This window comes from Lissotriton vulgaris, chromosome 3_1 (assembly GCF_964263255.1).
Source record: "Lissotriton vulgaris chromosome 3_1, aLisVul1.2, whole genome shotgun sequence".
Taxonomy (NCBI): domain Eukaryota; kingdom Metazoa; phylum Chordata; class Amphibia; order Caudata; family Salamandridae; genus Lissotriton; species Lissotriton vulgaris.
This window is the reverse complement of record NC_141689.1, coordinates 1,172,885,903-1,172,907,723: the sequence shown is the minus strand read 5'-3', so window position 1 is coordinate 1,172,907,723 and position 21,821 is coordinate 1,172,885,903.

Genomic DNA, 21,821 nt, shown 5'->3' with positions numbered 1-21,821 from the left:
CCAGTAAGATAGCATGGCAATCACTGGCAAGGGATTGCTGGTTATCCAACCAAGCAAAAACTTTGCTATTCAGGACACTCATTGATGCTATGAAGGAGTTCGGTTTGGCCATCTGGGACTTTATGGTTGTGTTAATGGCTCCCAGTTGCCTGACAACTTCACTGGTGTCAGATGTAGAAGGGTGATGTTGTTGTTCCTTCTGCATACTGACACCAGTGATGTCACAAAGGGATTCCTCAATCCCATGGTGCCAAGAGTAGGTGTCTGTGTAACCTTTATCAACCCCTTATTAGGGCTATGACACCTACAGACTCCTTCAAGTACGACCACTATGGTCTTCGTCTCCAACCGGACCTCATCAGCGATTCGCAGCTGGACACCTATCACTTACCATTGAAAATCAACTTGGGGGTCCTCAGCTGTGATGTCAAAGGTTGATGGTCCATGCCCTGTATGTATTCTGGATACTCAACAATGTTGTCTTCCCCTGCCAGTACAGAAGGAGACGTTTCAAAAGTGTCTAGGAGCTGTTGGAAAGTGTCTTCACCCATGGGGGGGCGGGATGGTGTCCACAACTGGTTAGGTATTATTGACAAGATGATCTCCAGGAGGTGTTGTTTCTCCTTTTGGAAACAAAGAGAATTTTAATTCAAAAATTCACTTATTTAATATGACATTAGTGATTTTTGTGACATTGTTACAATATTTATCTTCACTTTCAAGTATAGACAGACATGTGGAACGTATGCTTCTACAAATGTTGTACTATTGTTGCTTTTCACATTGAAATATATGTACATTGTTCACACAACTTCAGAATTCACTAGGATGCCTATTTGTGAAAGCTTCACACAAATCAACACAGTTAAGTGGCTTTCTGCCCTGCCTGACAGAGTCAGTTCAGGAATGGGCTACATGACAAATGTTACCATCCATTTCTGCTGTTCACCTGCACTGATGCAAAATGTGTTTCTTAGCACCACTGCAGAGACCATTGCACTATGTTGCAAGGATGCCTGCATTTGCTGTAGCCATCTTGCCAAGAGATGTCATATATTGTTGTACAAAGCAAACAAAAGGAGATGATGGACGGAGCACTGACACTTTTCAGACACTCACCCCCAGTCACAGGTGTGCGTTGAGGTTTTACAACTCCGTCCATCATCTCCTTGTGTTTTCTTTGTTTGTCCTAAGTTGTAAGGGTATGCCCAGACGTGAGTCCCTTGCTCACTTTGTCACTGGATTCAAGCTAGCCTGGCTGATAGGGGTTATTACCCCAAAACCAGTCCAAGGATGCTTGTTTCCAGTGCAGGGAAGACATGGCTTGGCAGTTCAGGCTGGACTGTTCCCATGGGGCACAGGGTCAAGACTGATTTGTATATAGTTGTGTCTGAACTGGGTGGCTGCTGGGGTGGCAAAGTGAGCTAAAGGACATGGATGGATTCAACCCAGATCTGTGACTGGGAGTGAGTGTTTCAAAAGTTTCAGCACTCCGGCTATCATTTCCTTGTGTTTGCTTTGTTAGTCCTAAGTTGGAAGGGTATGCTCAGACCCGGGTTCCTTGTTCACTTTGCCCCCGGAACCGGTCCCAGGATGCTTTTTTTCGGTCCATGGAAGACATAGCTTGGCAGTTCGGGCTAGACTGTTTCCATGGGGTACAGGGTCAAGACTGATTTGCATATAGCTGTGTCTGAACTGGGGTGGCAAAGTGAGCTAAAGAACAATGATGGATTCAACTCAGATCTGTGACTGGGGGTGAGTGTTTGAAAAGTTTCAGCACTCCGTCCATCATCTCCTTGTGTTTGCTTTGTTCGTCCTAAGTTGGCAGGGAATGGCCAGACGTGGGTCCCTTGCACACTTTGCCACTGGATTTAAGCTATCCTGGTTGATGAGGGGTATTACTCTGAAACCGGTCCCAGGATGCTTGTTTCTAGTTTAGGGAAGATCTGGCTTAGCAGTTCAGGCTGGACTGTTCCATGGGGGCCGGGGTCAAGACTGATTTGCATAGAGCTGTGTCTGAACTGGGGTGGCAAAGTGAGCTAAAGATCAATTATGGATTCAACCGAAATCTGTAACTGAGGGTGAGTGTTTGAAAAGTTCCATCACTCTGTCCAACATCTCCTTGTGTTTGCTTTGTTTGTCTTAAGTTGGCAGGGTTTGCCCAGACGTGGGTCCCTTGCTCACTTTGCCATTGGATTCAATCAAGCCTGGCTGATGAGGATTATTACCCTGAAACTGGTCCCAGGATGCTTGTTTCCGGTCCAGGGAAGACATGGCTTGGCAGTTCAGGCTCGATTGTTCCCATGGGGCAGAAGGTCAAGACTGATTTGCATATAGCCGTGTCTGAACTGGGGTGGCAAAGTGAGCTAAAGAATAATGATGGATTCAACTCAGATCAGTGACTGGGGGTGAGTGTTTGAAATGTTTCAGCACTCCGTCCACCATCTCCTTGTGTTTCTATATATTGCTATACATCACACTATCCTGCAGTCTGCCTTTCACACAGCACTACACACCAAGGTTCCTTGCTGTACTGTCTTGAATGCAACTTGTGGATTACTGTGCCCTAAAATTCCTATTTCACAAACATCCACACAACAGTACATGGCTAGCCACCTTCAATCAATCAATCAATCAGAGTACTTGTAAAGCGCGCTACTTACCCGTGAGGGTCCCAAGGCACTGAGGGGAGGGGGGTGCTGCTACTGCTCGAAGAGCCAGGTCTTGAGGAGTCTTCTGAAGGCGAGTAGGTCTTGGGTCTGCCGTATGTGGGTAGGAAGGATGTTCCAGGTCTTGGCGGCGAGGTAGAAGAAGGATCTGCTCCCGGAGGTCGTTCGTAGGATGCGGGGGACAGTGGTGAGGGCGAGGCTGGCGGAGCGGAGCTGGTGGGTTGGGGTGTGGAAGATGAGTCTGATGTTCAGGTAGGCTGGTCCAGCGTTGTGGAGTGCTTTGTGTACATGGGTGAGGAGCTTGAAGGTTATTCTCTTGTTGACGGGGAGCCAGTGTAGGTCTCTCAGGTGGGGGGTGATGTGGCTGCGGCGGGGGACATTGACGAACCGTAGGACGGAGGCGTATTGGATTAGTTGTAGTTGTCGTAGGTGTTTGGCTGGGATTCCTGTGAAGAGTGCATTGCCATAGTCAAGTCTGCTGCTGACGTGGGCCTGTGTCACCGTTCTTCTTGTTTCAGTCGGTATCCACTTGTAGATACTGCGGAGCATGTGGAGGGTGTTGTAGCAGGAGGAGGAGACAGCGTTGACCTGCTTAGACATGGAGAGGGAGGAGTCGAGGATGAATCCTAGATTGCGTGCATGGTCGGAGGGTGTTGGTGCTGTTCCCAGTATGGTCGGCCACCAGGAGTCGTCCCAGGCTGAGGGGGTGGGTCCGAGGATGAGGACCCCCTTCTTGTCCGAGTTCAGCTTCAGACGGCTGCTCCTCATCCAGTCGGCGACGGTCTTCATTCCCTCATGGAGGTTGGTTTTGGTGGTGTGTGGGTCCTTGGTGAGAGAGAGGATGAGCTGGATGTCGTCAGAGTAGGAGATGATGTTGAGGTTGTGATGGCGGGCCACTTGTGCGAGGGGGGCCATGTAGACATTAAACAGCGTTGGGCTGAGGGATGAGCCCTGGGGGAAGCTGCAGATGATGTCGGAGGATTCGGATCGGAAAAGTGGGAAGCGGACACTCTGGGTTCTGCCTGAGTGGAAGGACGTGGTCCAGTCAAGAGCCTTCTCTTGGATTCCAGCTTCTAGGAGGCGTGTCTTTAGAGTGCAATGGCAGACCGTGTCGAAGGCGGCCAACAGGTCCAGGAGGATGAGGGCTGATGTTTCGCTGCTACCTAATTGGCACCTGATGTCGTCTGTGGCGGCGATGAGGGCTGTCTCAGTGCTGTGGTTTTATCTGAATCCGGACTGGGACGGGTCCAAGATGTTGTTGTCTTCCAGGTGGCGGGCCAGTTGCATGTTGATGATTTTCTCGATGACCTTTGCCGGGAACGGGAGCAGGGAGATGGGCCAGAAGTTCTTGAGGTCCTTGGGGTCTGCCTTGGGCTTCTTGAGGAGGGTTTTGAATTCGGCATGCTTCCAGCTTTCCGGGAATGTCACTGTTTCAAAGGAGATGTTGATGACCCTACGTAGTTGGGGTGCAATGGCTGCGTCTGCTTTGTTGAATATGTGGTGTGGGCACGGGTCAGACGGAGATCCTGAGTGGATGGAGTTCATGACCTTGCATGTCTCGTCGTCATTGATGTTGGACCAGGAGGTCAGGCGGTTGGCGCTGGTGGTGTTCACAGGGGAGGTGGAGTCTGGCATAGTCGGGGCGGTCGTGGTGTTGAAGCTGTTGTGGATGTCAGCCATCTTGCTGTGGAAGAAGATGGCTAGTGAGTCGCACAGTTCTTGTGAGGCTGGGATGTCATTGGCAGTGGCACTGGGGTTGGAGAGTTACTTTACGATGCTGAAGAGCTCTTTGCTGTCATGTGCGTTGTCATCCAAGCGGTCTTTGAAGGAGGAACTCTTGGCTAATCTGATGAGGTCTTGGTATCTGCGGGTGGCGTCCTTGTGGGCTGCGTGGTTGTCCGGTGTGAAATCGTGGAGCCATGTCTTCTCCAGTTTCTGGCATGCATGTTTAGAGGTCTGGAGCTTGACGGTGAACCAGGTGGCTCTCTTGTTGACGTGGCTGTTGGAGCGTTTCTTGAGCGGGGCAAGGTTGTTGGCGCAGTCGTCGATCCACTGTCTGAGGTTTCGGGCTGCGGCGTCTGGGTTCATGGGGTCGGTGGGTGGGTTCTTGGCAAGTGGGTTATCAGCTGGTCTTCGGTGACTTTGCTCCAGCAGCGGCGAGGCAGCTGTTGGGTGCGGTGGTGTGTGGTTGGTTTCTTGAAGGTGAAATGGATGCCGCGGTGGTTGGTCCAGTGGAGTTCGGTGGTGTGGTCGAAGGCGACGTGGGAGCCTGTGGAGAAAACAGAAGGGGAAGGGCCTGTACATGCCATAATTCCAATTTTTCTGGGGAATCTTTCAGTTTCCTAGCCCAGACATAGTCAACTCCAGACTCCACAACACTAGAAACTAAGGAGCATCTCTGAATTCATAATTGGTAGTATGCTACACCTCAAGCTCACTCCGTGCCCTCAGATTCCAAGGACTCCTCTGGCAACCTTCATTCAGATCATGAGACTCTACATTATCTCTTACACTGATGACAACCAGATCATACAATAATTCACAGGAGACACCAACACCATCAGAAGTTGATACATTATGCCATTGACCAACATAGCTAACTCTGTGCATTAGTTGCTCATTCTCAACCTGACAAGATACATGTGAAGATATTCTGCAACATGTGTTCACCCTGGTTTTCAACATAACTAGGTCAGAAATCCTTACTTTTCAGCCTCCAGAGACACCTGTCCATCATCCTGGACACCTATCTTACCATGAGACTTCCAATTGCCTCTGTCATCTCCACCTGCTCTCATATTAGTTGCATGGTCAGACATTACTTCATATGGCTTCCTCCTGACACCTTTCGTCAGACTAACCATGCATTCCTACCTTAAGTCCACAAGGTTGAGTTTTGCAGAGACATTATGGAACAACTTCCCAGTACCCTACCTTGTATATGTGTATTCTGCAATTCACTAGGATACGCAGTAGGGCTCAGGGAGGAGGGCCGGATACTGGACGCTGGAAGAATCTTTGTTGTCGACCTGCAAGGCAACAAGAACTTACTATTAGTATTTTCTATTTCTATTTATAGAAATGATCCCTCCCTTAATACATGTTAGTTAACTACTCCTACCTGCGAGCTAAAGATGTAAGGCACAGCTTATGGGTATTCTTGTGTAGTGGATGGAGTTCTGCAGCAATGTTACTTGGCGTAGTTTACTTCACTAAGCTCATCCGTGATTGAAGTGCTATGAAAACAAATACCACGCACTTGTACTAATACATATATTGATTTCTAATACACTTTTAAATATATCACCTTTACTATAATACTTACTAGTCTGTTTTCACTCAAACTTCTGTGTCCACCACTAGATCTGAAGTCAAGATAAAAGGAAACAAATACAATTTCTAAAATGCAACATTTAGTGTCCTTGATACAGTAATTTTGTCCTTGATATCCACAATACGAATTGCCAAGCAAACTGTTCATACATTGTATTTCCTTAAATTGAACAGTATTATTATGACTAAATACTGAAATGATCTTGAAACAACATGATACAAATTACGAACTTCAGAGACCATATTATACATAACAGGATTCGTAAAGTCAGAACATTGTCATACATATGTAAACACACTACACCAAATGGTCATGCTGGTTGCACGGGACAAGGGTGTTTTTTTTATTGCGCATGATTAATCATTGGGATTTGTTTTAATCCCTTTGGTTAAATGTTTTACCTGACACAGCCTTACAAACTAGGTGGGAAATCAGCCTTACAGTCTAGGTGGGCAATCATGACACCTTTAAGTCCATCACCCAGGCCCCCATCACATGTGGACTATAGTACAACAATGCCCTCTAGTACAGCATATCCGCACACCTGCTGCACAAGAGGCCAACTGTCAAAGACACCACTGCCACATTGTTACTCGGCATACCTTGCCGTACACACACGACACGTCACCTTAGCAAAAAATCCATAACCTCCACATACAGACACACTTCCAGTTCAAGCTACTCAGGCTCACCTGCATGTTACTACACTTCCAGGGACCCACCTAGCTCACACACCTTCTACATTTCCACCAACCAAACATGAACATTCACTCTGCATCACTTGCACTCATAGTTTTTTTATGGCCAAAGATGTCCAAATATACAACAATGTTGGACAGAAGCAGCTCTCTAGCCTGGGCGACCGCCCCAAAGCCCTCCGTCTATGGACAGTCCTATTTTAACAGACTTTTCACCACGCACTACTCCTCAAGTAACCACCCCAATAAGAACGACTAACTCAAGCTCCCCTATGGACCCTTGTCCTCCTTCAGTTATCAACATGGCTGCGGAAATGGTGACTGACAGTCTGACTATAATCTTCAATTCAATGTTGTCTTCCAGACTCTTTCCTTCAGTCTGGAACAAGGCTTCCATTTTTCCCCTGCTAAAAAAAGCTTTTCTCCATCCTGATGGTGCAAATAACTATAGACCTATCTCCTGTCTACACCTACCCATTAAGTTTCTTGAAAAATTCTTGAATCAGCGACTTGCTCAATTCCTTTTGAACCATCAGTTGGTAGACACCACTCAAGTCGGATTTAAAAGCGATCACAGTACTGAAACAGCCTTAATTAAACCTACCGATGAGATCAGAACGATAGTGGATGGCCGGGTTAGTGGTGCTCCTTGATTTATCGGCAGCCCTTAATACAGTCGACCACATAATACGGATCAAGCTGCTGCAGGCTGTCCGTTTCAAGGGGTCAACTCTCAAACTACTGGGATTGTTTCTATCGGAAAGGAAACAGGTGGGGGCCCTTGATTCTGTTGTATCAGAACAATTTAGTCTGCCTTATGGGGTTCCGGTGGGGTCTGCCCTCAACCCTATTCTGTTGAACATATATGATAATTCTCTGGCAGTCCTTATCAGATCTTTTGGTCTTGATTTGACATCTTATGCCAGTGACACTAGGATTGTGGTAGCTATGTCCTCAGCAAAAAATCACACCAGAATAAATTTCCATAAGTGCAAACAACTGTTCTTTCAGCTCTGGTACTGTCCACAATAGACTATTGTAATGCTTTATACCTCCATATACATGAACAACACCTTAACAAACTTCAGGCATTACAACATGCTGCAGTCAGTGGTCTAACCAGGATCCCTAACCCCTTCGATGCTGATGACGGAACGGTTCCGTCATCAGCGTCGGTTGAGCTGTGCTGATGACGGAACCGTTCCGTCATGACTCCGCCCGCGCAAGGCGGAGTCAGCATGGGCGGGGAATTCGCGCCGCACGGATGCAGCTAAATACAAATCAGTTGCCCTCACCATCAAACAGCTTCATTGGCTGCCTGTCAGGCAAAGAATTACATTTAAAGCCCTTTGTCAGGCTCACAACGCACTCCAGGGAGATGTGATGCCCCAGAGTTCCTGAAAAAATCCTTCAAGTGGTACATTTCAGGGAACAACCTCAGGTTCAGTGGCTCTGGACAACTTGTGGTTCAGAGGTAAAAATGGGCAATTGGGGAGGCAGAAGTTTTGTTAATACAACAGACAAGGAATGGAGTACTCTTCCTCCCCACAGTGGATCCATTCCTCAGGTGCTCACTTTTAGAAAAACCTTAAAAACCTGGCTTTTCCCCAGACAATCGCTATCAGGGTTTCTGTCCTTCTTCTGCATTGATAGTGCCTTGACAACTTCGAGTAATTGCTGCGCTCTATATAACTAGTTAATATAACCCACACTGTCTATATCCATATGAGCAGGAGAGGAGGTAGGGTGCTCTTATACATGGCAGGTTACACTTGAAACAACCACCCCAGCATGACAGGTGAGCTGCATCGAATATTGATTTTACATCTAACTGTACACCTGGCTCTTTGAGTGATTGAGTAATACTACTTGCAGCGCATGCACCTACTCAGCACCTGGAGGTCTACTCAGGTGACACATTTACCCTCTACAAAGCCACATTAACTGAATTTACATTACAGTACGATTTTGGCTACGTAGCCCCAACACAAGCACAATTCCATCATGGTACAAAGGGGCCTGCATTGACACTGGCATATCTGCCAAGTTTCCAAGGTCCATGCATAACGTGCTGCTCCAGTCCAGGTTTTCTACTTTGTATTCTGGAACTTGTAGTCCTGCCAGGCTATCTTGAATCCAGTGGCCAAGTGAGCAAGGGACTCACGTCTGAGCATACCCTGCCAACTTAGGGCAAACAAAGCGTACAAAAGGGGATGATGGCCATGTTCGCTATAAGTTGGCAGGGTATGCTCAAACGTGAGTCCCTTGCTCACTTTGCCACTGGATCCAAGAAAGCCTGGCTGAAGACGGCTGTAATGCCAGAAACTTGTCCTAGGAAGCTTGTTTCCGGTCCAAGGAAGGCATGACTTGGCAGTTCGGGCTGAATTGTTCCCATGAGGCACAGGGTCAGACTTATTTGCATATGGCCACGTCTGAACTGGGGTGGCAGAGTGGGTTAAAGAACGGTGATGGATTAAACCCAGATCTGTTGACTGGGTGTGAGTGTTTGATTGGTTCAGAGGCTCCGTCCATCACCACCCCCTTTTGTACCGCTTTGTTCGCCATAAGTTGGCAGGGTATGCTCAGACGTGAGTCCCTTGCTCACTTTCCCACTGGATTCAAGCAAGCCTGGCTGAAGACGGCTGTAATGCCAGAAACCAGTCCTAGGAAGCTTGTTTCCGGTCCAGGGAAGGCATGGCTTGGCAGTTCGGGCTGAACTGTTCCCATGAGGCACAGAGTCAGACTGATTTGCATATGGCCATGTCTGAACTGGGGTGGCAGAGTGGGCTAAATAAGGGTGATGGATTAAACCCAGATCTGTTGACTGGGTGTGAGTGTTTGATTGGTTCAGATGCTCCGTCCTTCACCACCCCCTTTTGTACTTATTTGGATGACAGGGATCAAACTCCCCCAGTGCCTGGCTAAGGGATTTACCTTGAATACACAAGAATCAAAAGGTTAAAAAACGGTGCACACATAAAAGCAAACAGAACCTAAATTTAGGTTTGTAGCAGCAGTGACACAAATCGCTAATATTACAGAAATAGGTAGAATTAAGGTGGTGATGTAGAGTTCATCTCATGGAGCACCGGCAATAAAGGATGTCTTGGATTGTAATAGTAAGCTATGGGCCAGATGTAGCAAGCTAAATTGTGATCGCAAACTCTGAAATTCACAGAATTTCAGCATTTGCGATCGCAATTTAGCTGTGTGCAATGTATGAAAGAAAAAGTTACAAGCAAAATAAGGAATCTCAAAATTTGCAATTCCCTATTTTGCGCATGCATTTAGAGTCCCTAAATGCTATTCTAATAGCTATCGCAAATTGCGATTTTGCTGTAAGGAATCGCAAATTACCACCAAATTCAAGTTGGTGGTAATATGCGATTTCCTCGAAAAAAGCACTTTTTTGCTTTTTTCAAAGTGTCATGTGGCACACATACATGCCCTTAGGGCATGTATGTGCACCACATGTGCACACATGTACATTTCAGGGGTGCAACAGGGTGCCCTTTTGGAACTCTTGCACCCTAGAAATTGCATGTGCAATTTGCAAGTACCAATTGGGTACTTGCAAATTGCGCATGCAATGCCCATTCATTCCTATAGGCCTCTTAGCCTATAGAAATTAATGAGAAGGGATTCCTTAATTCCGAAATTCAATTTGTGATTCTCAATTAAGGAATATGTAGGAATCGCAATCATTATTGCGATTTCTACCTACATAGCAGTTTGCAAGTCCTTAATAGTGATTCGCTAAAAAATGCTATTAAGGACTAGCAAACAACCACAATGATACATCTGGCCCTATATGTATAAACTACTTAAGTTCCAATAGTGAACAATCTATTCTCTCCTTGCCTTGATTCCTGTACTCCTAAGTAAAAGATTCATAGTTGCTGCAGGTTTGACTTAAGTTGTAATTCCCAGAATGGTGTCGATTGTATGTTTTTATTGCACTGGTGGTGCCATAATCAGCAATGAATTTGTCAAATATCTGCTACCATTCTCAAATGCAGTCATTTGCACAATTTCTGAAGATGGTATTTCGGTACAGGCATCTATGACAGCCATTAATGTTGTCCAATGGGAGGGGACGAGGTTGATACTGGACTGGTCCAGAGCATCTCCCGATTTTCTTCAGTGATTATAGGCACAGGCCATTCACTCCTTACTGTGGAATAACATATGCAACAATTGTTGACTACATACAACACAAATGTATGGATATAGTACTATCATATATTTCCCCCAAAGTTTTACCTTGTTTTTCAAAATGCTTGGGTGGCCTTGATGTACTAGCAAATTCACTTTGTTGTTCAGCGACTGTCAAATTAGAAGTATGTTCTCACGGAGTATTAAGCCATTGTCTATCACACATAGTTTGTTTCACACTCGATATGGTGCTGTCATTGTTTCACGGTTGGTGTGATCTTTGTCCTTGGCAACTGAAAAAGTCTCTTTCAGGAGTTGTTCCTATCTGCTGCAAGTGCAATATGTAAGCATTCATCTTATTTCATTCATCAGTGACTTCTCTCAGTAAAAGAGCTTTTGGATAAGCGATTGAGTGATGATGTTGATGTGTTCATCAACCTATCTCGTGGCAGCAAAGGCTAGTGTAATAGGTCTGTGGGTTGAATTGACAGGAAGTTGGCTGGGTTGTCCCACCTTTGGCGATATGCACAGTGAATTTGTATTTTCATACTTGTATCACCCACTTCTTGATGCTTGTAGGGGCTGGGGTAAGGTTATGACAGGAAAAAAGGTGTATCAGTTGTTCGTGGGCAATGACCACATGACATTCTGACCCATACATAAAGAGGATGTAGTCCACATGATTTACAGGGCCTCCCTTTCATTCTGGAAGTACCTGGATTCTTTTGAACAGGACTTTTCTAGTGAATGCCACTGCTGCTCTCACATTCTTCCATTGTTCTTGGGCAGAATGGCTCCAAGCGGCCAATAAAGACTAGTTCAATTTGTACGTTGGGGTAAAATACTTCATGAGAACGTCCAGAAGAAAGGGCTTTTTTCTCTTGATAAAAAATTGTTGGCTGATCCTCTCCATGACGGTTAAGAAGTAGATCAGTGTTTTACCTGTCCACTGCAGATATGACTCCACATGTGAATGTGAAAATGTAAATTTGAATGAGTTAAGAGCTTCGAATGTCAGGAAATGTGCCTTGACAACAATATGTCTAAGGAGGAAAGTGAATGTTTGAAGCAAATGTCAACTGATTCAAACATTATAATTAAACTAGCAGATAAGGTAGGGAGGGGTGGAAATTGTCATTCTCAACACTGTGAATCATTTTGAAGAAGTACTTTGGCAATTAATTATATAAGGCATTATCGCAAGCTTTCTCCTGCCCACATAAAGAGACTTATTCATGAAATAGGTTGAATCACTAAAGAAGTGTTAGAAGAGGGATGGATTTTTACTAAAGAATATAATTTTTTAAATAAAGAAGATCGTCGTATGCCTGTAAAGTATATACTTCCAAAGGTTCATAAAAATCTGATCAACCCCGTGGACACATCGATTATATCAGCATGTGATTCCTTATTAAAACATGTAGCCCAATATGAGTATTTTATTCTCAAACCTTTAGGGGTTTTAACTCAGGCTTACATAAGAGACTCCATGTAATTCATTAACAAAATCGAGGGGAAAGAAGTCAATGACGGCACGGGAATTCTCACCACAGTTGACATTTGAGTCTCCTTATACAACATCCCACAGGATACAACATCCCACAGGAAGCATTAGCAGTCATAGCAGAGGTTCTTAATCTAACGACCCGATTACATTAGATGCCCACAGAATTTTTAACACATCTCGATCAACAGTATGTCTGAAAAACATTTTTATTTTTTTTACTTTTAAGGGTGAGCTGTTCCTACAGATGAAAGGTTTTGCTACTGTTCAGTTCAGTTCAGTTCATAACCACTTTATTCGATTTTTCAAAAATCATAAAAGTATGCTATATACAATAAAACATTTCAACAATTCATAAAATGCATACAGTACATTCAAGTATCATAAAATAGCAATAAATAACATATAAAAAGGTTTCCTCATTTAAAATCCATAATTCATAGTCAATATAATTCAGCTATCCTAAAAACCCCCATGACTACAATGCAAGTCTCTTCTTCCTACTTCGAAAGGATGCTACAAGAAAACTTGCCACGCTATACATTGTTGCGGGTGATTCCAGTAGTAGCAAGAAAAGTAAAGCAGGTTTAGCCTGTAAAAATGCTTTCTCTTTCAATAGGGGAACAATAAACTTCCTTCTGGCATCGTGGTAGAAAGAGCAGAACAGCATGAAGTGCATAGTATCTTGTGATGAGAAATCATCACATTTACATACAGCCGCATCTTCAGGCTTGGACCATCCAGTTTGTTCACTTAGAACCATATGGATTTGGTTAAACCGGAGCTTTGTTAGTAGCCATCTATGGAATGGGTTAGTAACGACTGCTAAATATGGTTGAACAGATAAGCAGGAAATTAACATATAATGGGCCCTGACAGTGGGTTTACTAAGTTGTTTTTCCTCCCGCTCCAGTTCCTTGTATTTAGGGAAGTTAGTTTTAACCCAAGTCAGGTCTGCCTTTTTCAATCCAGAAGGGTTGGAAAAAATCTCTGCTCGCCCCAGTTCTGTTACTGACTGCTTGATATATGCTAACCATTGAATGTCCTTGGCCTTGTCTAGGTTTAAGCAGTCCTTGAGTATTTTATGGTTCAAGGTAAGATTAGTATTAATCCAAACTCTGATCCACAATAGGATGGGAGCCATTGCTATAGTGTCACTGATGTATCCCATCCCCAACTCCTGATGGACCGAAAAGGTAGTGGTCGATTGGGGGACGCCCAAAAGGGAACGAAGAAATTTATTTTCCTCCCTTTGGATAGTGTCACCTTTTACGTATCCCCAAAGGCCCGCACCATACCTAGCTATTGAAAGCGTCTTTGCCTTGTAAATAGCTATCAAAGCTTCACATGGTTTCCCCCCCAGTCCTCTCGCGAAGCTTAGGATTGCATTAGCGGAGCTTCTTACCGCTTTTGTCTTTGATGTTAATTGCGGGGACCAATGTCCCTTGTTGTCAAATACCACCCCAAGATATGTAAAAACCTTTACACTTGAAATCACATCCTTATTACAATAGAAAGTCATTATATGGGATTTGGAACTATTCACCACTAGGTCAAGCGAATTCATAAAAGCCCCACAGGAGTCAAGCAATCTTTGCAGCCCGAGAGGTGTACATGCTACCAAAGCAGCGTCGTCCGCGTATAAGAGTACAGGCATGGGAGTTCCTCCCATACGCGGAATATCAAGGGACGCAGTTAGCAACCTCTCCTCCAGAGAATTTATGTACAGCGTAAAGAGCATGGGAGCCAAGATGCAGCCTTGGCGTACACCTCTCCCAGGTTTAAACCATGCCGTGAATCTGCCCTCCTGTGTCATCCTGATGGCAGGCTTCAGATCTCTATGTAATTCTGATAAAAAATATACCAGGGATGCATCAAGCCCCAGGTTCAGTAGCATAGTCCACAGCCTTGACCTGTTAACCAGGTCAAAGGCTGTGGATAGGTCCATGAAACCTAGAAAGATGGAACCTTTGGCTGCCCTCCTATATTTCGACACAATCAGATGTAAATTTAGGCATTGGTCCTCCGTACCTCTCCCTGGCCTAAAGCCATATTGAGCGTTGGATAGAATATCATTATCCGTTGTCCACTGTTTTATTTTGGCTAGGATCACTTTCCCCAGGATCTTAACGGTGGAATCCAGTAAGGATATAGGCCTATAACATCTGGTATCTCCCCTTTGGCCTTTCTTGAAAATGGGGATGATAGTTGAACAAGACCATGTTTTTGGAAAACCTAGTTCAGAAACTGAGTTAAAAACATTTGCAAGTAAAATTGCCCAGAACTTAGTGTTGTACTGGTTGCAGCTTCAGCCCTGAGATGGAGAACCTCTTCATGTACTTCTTCGTGTACCTCAATACCATCTCCTACGCTGATGACACCCAGCTCATCCTCTCCCTCACCAAGGACCCGCACACCGCCAAAACCAACCTCCACGAGGGAATGAAGGCCGTCGCCGACTGGATGAGGAACAGCCGTCTGAAGCTGAACTCGGACAAGACGGAGGTACTCATCCTCGGACCCACCACCTCAGCCTGGGATGACTCCTGGTGGCCGATCACACTGGGAACAGCACCGACACCCACTGACCATGCACGCAACCTAGGATTCATCCTCGACTCCTCCCTCTCCATGTATAAACAGGTCAACTCCGTCTCCTCCTCCTGCTACAACACCCTCCGCATGCTCCACAGGATCTACAAGTGGATCCCGACCAAAACAAGAAGAACATTGACACAGGCACTTGTTAGCAGCAGACTGGACTACGGCAACGCACTCTACAACTCATCCAAAACGCCTCCGCCCGACTGATCGTCAACGTCCCCCACCGCAGCCACATCACCCCCCACCTGAGAGACCTACACTGACTCTCCATCGACAAGAGGATCACCTTCAAGCTTCTCACCCACGCACACAAAGCACTCCACAATGCGGGACCAGCCTACCTGGACAACAGACTCAGCTTCTACACCCCAACCTGCCAGCTCCGCTCCGCCAGCCTCCCCCTCGCCGCTGTTCCCCACATCCAACGAACAACCTCCGGCGGCAGATCCTTCACCTACCTCGCTGCCAAGACCTGGAACACCCTCCCTACCCACCTACGGCAGACCCAAGACCTAATCGCCTTCAGAAGACTCCTCAAGACCTGGCTCTTCGAGCAGTAGCAGCACCTTCTCCCCTCAGCACCTTGAGACCCTCACGGGTAAGTAACATGCTTTACAAGTACTCTGATTGATTGATTGATTGATACATGGATTTTCTGAGAAATAAATCCTTTCATCCAAGCTATTTCTTGGTGGTACTGATGTGTTCATGGTGTTGCACAGGATATCAAAAAACACACAAGTGATGGAGGGAATGCAAAACAAATCAAAATATTCCCCCCTCAGTCGCGAGAACTGGGTTAAATCTGTCGTTCTTGGTGTGGCACAAATGACCGGCTCTATGTGTGGGGCCGGAATTCTTTAAGGTCAAATTAAGGGATGCTAAGTCTGTTTTAAAATCATTAGCTATTGAGCAATCTTCTCCCTACTATAGGGTTAAATCCTGTTCTGTTTATAATAAGAAATTGACCCCTTTCTTATAAGACATGAGGTAGAGCCAAAAATCAGAGCAGTTAAAAACAAACACAAAATAAATAGTCCATCACTCTAAATTGGGGAATTAGCTGTGCCGTCTTCATATTTAGCAAGAACTTACTCTGCACAGGACTCTTCCGCAGGAGAGCCCTAAAATGCCCTGAGTCCCTCATCCCCTCTGGTAAATCTGTCCTAGCTCTTCTACCTCCCATGTACCCTGTCACATACCTGTGCTAGTGATATAGAACAGGAGTAGGACCCATAGACCACACTGGGACTGGGTATAAAATATGTAGAAAAAAACAATGTCCCAACAGGTAACAATCAAAAGGCAGTTTAGATATGTATGCACAGAGCATTACATAGAAAGGAAACAAGGAGACTCAAATGGTTAGTGCATGGCTTGTAATTCACCAATTTGTTGAAATATTTACACATGGAAATACAGTTGAAGGCAGCACTGTACAAGAAAATTCATGTGACAACCCAAAGGCACTTGGTGACAGAGTGATATATATACAAGTGAGGAGTGACGACGCAAGTGATAGAGGTGAACAGCGAGAACAGCGCAAGGTGACCAAAATATGTACAATGTTGGCTCAATAATTAGACGATTTAAGTTAATTATAATACATTCAATCATAGTTGTGAGCCAAACGCTAAAGTGCGCCAAACAATTGTGCTGTGGTGTCGACGGCGTTTCGATCCACAGTTGTTTGGGATCTTCTTCAGGGCAGGGTTGTCGAGTTGGTATGGTGCTGATGAGGTTAGGAGGGGGCGGAGGTTGAAATAGTTGGCCCGAGAGCGTCAATACGTGATAGGATCCACGGATGTACAAAGTTGTCAATGGCACGAGTCTCGGAGAGCTGGAAACAGCCTCAGAGTCAGCATATCTTAATCAAAAGTGGAACGGCGTCTGTATTGAAGTTGCTGAGCAAGCAGCGTCTGAATAAATCTGTGCTGCTAGATGGACCTGAATCACCCGGTTTAGTTCCAATCTGCGGCGAGGCAAACTGTAACCCGGAAGAGTGGGTTTGTACTAAGTAAACAACGAGTGGGCGGAGTAGGTGGGTGACGAGGGGAAGGGGCGGGTTAAGACTGTGAAGGGGCTTAGAAAGAGAGAAGGGTGAAGGTAACTGTGCGAGTCCCTGGAGATGTTTTCAATCAGGTAGAGACCGAGGAGCAATTTGGATGATAGGAGAGCAAACATATATACTTGAAGTATGAAAACGTACAGAAATGCAATAATAAAATTACTGTGTAAATTAGTATAGGCAAACAATTACTCATTATAGTATTGTCATAAAAATCATTATTGCATCGGGGTGCACATATATGACCGGGTTGGACTGGGTTGAACTGGTAAGGTTATATTAACATGATTAAGGCCGGTCTGGCATGTCAGGTCATATAGTCAGTGGTAGTGGGCCCACTGGGATTAGAGACAGTTAAGTTCAGTAGGAAAGGAAGCAAGGATGTGTGGAAAGGATCAGGAAGTAACTGTACTGTTCCACTCATCGAGTATGTTCAGACCATGATTGACAGAATCCGCAAGGGAAATCCATTTACACTCTGCTCGGTTTAGTAGGCTGGTGATATTGCTTCCTCTGATAGGAAGTTTGAGATGTTCAATGACCTGTCACCAGGATGGCATCTTCTCCTGATTGGGCCACCCTGACGCTTCCTCTCCAGGAATACAGTTTCATGGTGCACTTCTTCCAGGCGGGCCGTCCCTTCCCTAAAGGGACATGAACTCCATGAGTCCTGTAGAACAAGGAAGAAGATGTCTTGCGACTTCGAAATAGCGGAGAAGGGTTAAGGTATTGAAGTATCAATGGTGCCAGTGACATCCTCCCCATCACACGCCCCTTCCATAGGTTTTTCTGCATGGAGGAGAACTGAAAAAAAGTCCTATCTTTTCCTTTACGGTGACATACTTCAAACTGAAAGGGTTGTAAGGTTAAGAACCGTCATAGAATCCTATCATTATTACCCTTATTCCGATGTAACCAAGTGAGGGTGTATGATCAGTAAATGGGATAAACGGTCTCCTTTCTAAGTAGTAGATCAGTTTCTCAATAGACCACTTCAGAACAAGATATCCCTTTTCAATGGTATGGTAAAAACGTTTTGGCTAATATAATGAAGAGGTCCCCCGATTCCTACTTAAAAGGTCTTTCTGCATAATAAAGGGCTTACCAATATCAGATGAAAGTAAGACAGGAGCTGTGTAAAGGACTGTTTTTAACCTGTGTAAGGCTAAAAGGGCCATGGGAGTAGGATTTTGGAAAACAGAGGGAGATACACATTTCTTCAAAAAGTCAGTAAGGGGAGCAGCCAATTCAGATAAATGTGGAATGAACCATCTGTAGTACTCTAAAAGTCCTAAAAATGCTGTCAGCTCTTTTTTTGTTTTAGATATAGGGGTCTCTGTGATGGCTATTATCTTCTCTATTTAGGCCTCGCCTAAAAGATAACCCAGATATATTTCTCTCTGGTAGGCACATTTAGATTTCTTTGTATTAATATGGAGTTGAGCCCTTTGAAGTTCTGATAATAGTGAAGATGTTGTAAATGGCCTGCCCAGCTTTTACTATACACAACTATATCTTCACAATAAGCTGAGAAATAGTTTTTGATTGTTTTCAAGAAGTGTATTCATGAGCCTTTGAAATGAGTCAGGGGCTCCATGTAAGCCGAATGGTACAACAGTGAAATGATGTAAACCATCTGGTGTGGCAAAGGCAGTTTTTTCTTGATCAACTGGGCTCAGGGGGACCTGCCAATATCCTTTGGTTAAATCGATGGTACTTATATAGTGAGGTTCTACAAGCTTTCCAAATAATTCATCAACTCTTGGTAAGGGATACCCATGTAATTTAGAAATGCGATTTACAGCCCTAAAATCTATATAAAAGGGGTACTACCATCAGGTTTTGGCACTAAAACTATGGGTCTGGACCCCTCACTTTTAGAGGGAGCAATAACACCAATTTGAAGCATCTGTTTCACTTCTGCTTGGAGTGCAGCCCTTTGGGCTTCAAGAACATGATAGAGTCATTGTTTAATAACAGCTCCCTCTTGGGTAGGTATTGAATAGGTGGTTAAGTGGGTCCTTCCGGGGTAATTCCGAAAAGATCTCTGAAAAAGAAGTAAGAATATGTAGTAGTTCTTTTCCATTCATTTTCTGTAAGGGCACCATTGATACTTCTTTGGTCTATAGTATTTGCAAATGGTATACCAGGGAGTACTGCCTGTACATCCTTAGGGGGTTTTCCAAACCATTTTTTTTAAAAAGGTTCATACAGAGATCTGCCTCTTATTGGATTGAAGACATAGTTTTTTTATTTTTATTTTCCAAAACCTTTATTGTGAGTGATGACCAGGGACACTGGTCAGTGCCAGATGGAAGACATAGTTGTATGCAAAACTCCTATTGTATTTTGCTTTCATTAGGACCTTTCCATTCGTTCATTTTTGTGTTTGAGGTGTGCAAAAGAACAATCTCCAACAGCAAATTTCCTCTAACGTTTCGCTTTGATATTAAATCATTTTACTTTCTGTTGAGTTTTTTTTAGGTTTTCAGGGGTCAGCATTCTCAATTTACTGATTCTTGATTTCAGTTGATTGGCACAATCCAAAAGGAAATTGGCCTCAATTTCTGCATCTCTTTCCCATGCCTCCTTGTGATCTCTATTAGTGTGCGAGATCTGCCTCCAAAAATCAGTTCAATAGGAGAAACACCTAGACTGCTCTTTCTTTGAAATTGTAACACAAAGAGAGCTAAAGGTAATAACTGTGGCCTACATTTTCCCATCTCCAGACAGCATTTTTTGGAGGATTAGCGTAAGACTTCCGTTATACCTCTCCACAAGTCCATCTATCTGGGGATAATAAATAGAAGCAGTTAAATGTTTTATATCCAGTTGTGTACATACTTGTTTCATCATCTTCAATGCAAAAGGAGTGCTCTGGTTAGAAAGGATTTCTTTTAGAAATCGCATGCGTGAAAACACCTCTGCATTGTTGCCCAATGACCTTTTTGTGGCAGGAGCCGTCCAGGGAAGGGCCTCGGGATATCGTGTAGCATAGTCAACTATGACTAGCACATATTGGAATCCTTTTGTGGAAAGGGGTACAGGCCCTATCAGATACATCCCTATTCAATTGAAGGGTTTCCTATGATGGGTAAGGGTTGCAGAGGGACTTGAAGTTGATATGGATTTTTAGGTTTACATATGGCACAATCTTGGCAATACTATTTGGTTTGAGCATATATGCCAGGCCAAACAATATTCTGTAGTGTGGATTGGCTGGTCTTTTATACTCCACAGTTTCCTGCTACAAGGTGGCAATGTGCAAAAAACAAGACCTGACATCCAAAATCAAATGGCACTGGGGAGTGTCGCCTTCCTTACCCACCCGGTATAGGAGACCTTTATGAATTATAGAGCGGGAATAGAAAGGGTTACAGGAAACGTGGGTACCTTTGCTGCTTTGCCATACATTTTAAAGCATTTTATCATTTAGCTGAGCGAGTCTAAAATGCTTGGCAATGGCCCAGGGTTTAGGTGTAAGAAGAGTGTTATGGACAGGTATGTTTACTGTAGCGCTTGGGTTTTGATCGGGTCCTCTGTTTTTGTGTTTCCCAGAAGCAGATCAAGAAAATACAGATTATCTGTACCTAATACGATCTCTTTGGGGAGGGAAATAAAAACCCCAACCTCAACTGTGCTTTCCTGCCCTAATTCATCTGAATTAGTTAGGTGAGCCCCTGGGTAAAGTTTAGTGTCTCCGTGCATACAGCGTATTCCTACTCTTTTATTGGGTATTATTTGGGAAGTATGAATCAGCTTACTTTTAACAATGAGCGTGCTGGTGACGGAACCACTCCGTCACCAGCCACGGACGCACTGTGCTAATGCCAGAGTGGTTCCGTTACGGCCCGGCCGCCGCGCCTGCGCAGCATCAATTCTGCGCCTGCACTGTGCGTTCTATTGAGCGGGCGGGGCCGTGACGAAACCACTCTGTCACAAGCACAGCGAGCCTGTGGCTCGTGACGGATTGGTGCCATCACGGCCCGTCCGCCGCGCCTTTGCGGCATCAATTCCGCGCCTGCGCTGCACGTTCTATAGAGCGGGCGGGGCCATGACGGAACCACTCCGTCACAAGCACAGCAAGCCCGTGGCTCGTGACGGAGTGGTTCCATCACGAGCATGGCGGCGCCGCGCACCCCCCTCTCCTCCAGCGCTGCGGCAGAATTACTGCCGCGGCCAAGGGTTAAATACTGACTGTCTGCAACCCAAATCTAATAGTGTTTTATGAGTTTGTCTTTAAGTCTTAAACTATAAATGATGTAGGGGTCTTGTCTCTTGGGCATATAGAACAGACTGGGTTACATAGGTGACATCCATAAGTTCCTCCTCTAGATTTTCTTTCTCCTTTCTACAGAATCTGGGGATTTGTCCCCATTCTTTACACTCGAAACACTGTGTACCAGAGCTTATAACAGGTTCAGGTCGAGGAGCCCTAGTGTTGGTTGCATCTGGAAGCATCTTATTAATTTACCTCTTCTCAAACTCATGACTGGTTGAAGCTATAGGTTTATTGTTTCTTTCAAGGTCCATTGGAAAACTGCGACACTGAGCCTATGTAAATGTTCACTTCGCCGGGCAGTCGGGCAGGGTACAGCATTGCATAGGGCACTTTTTCGGACAACAATATTTTCTTTGCCGGTTGGAATTCGTTACTCGCGCTGCCTGCACTGCGGCAGTAAAATCTGGATAGAAGTCCAGAGTGTTGCCCTCATGGGTAATCGTTCCTTTATCTCTGGCCATGCGGAGAACAGCATTCTGGTCTCTATAATTGAGGAGCCGCGCGATG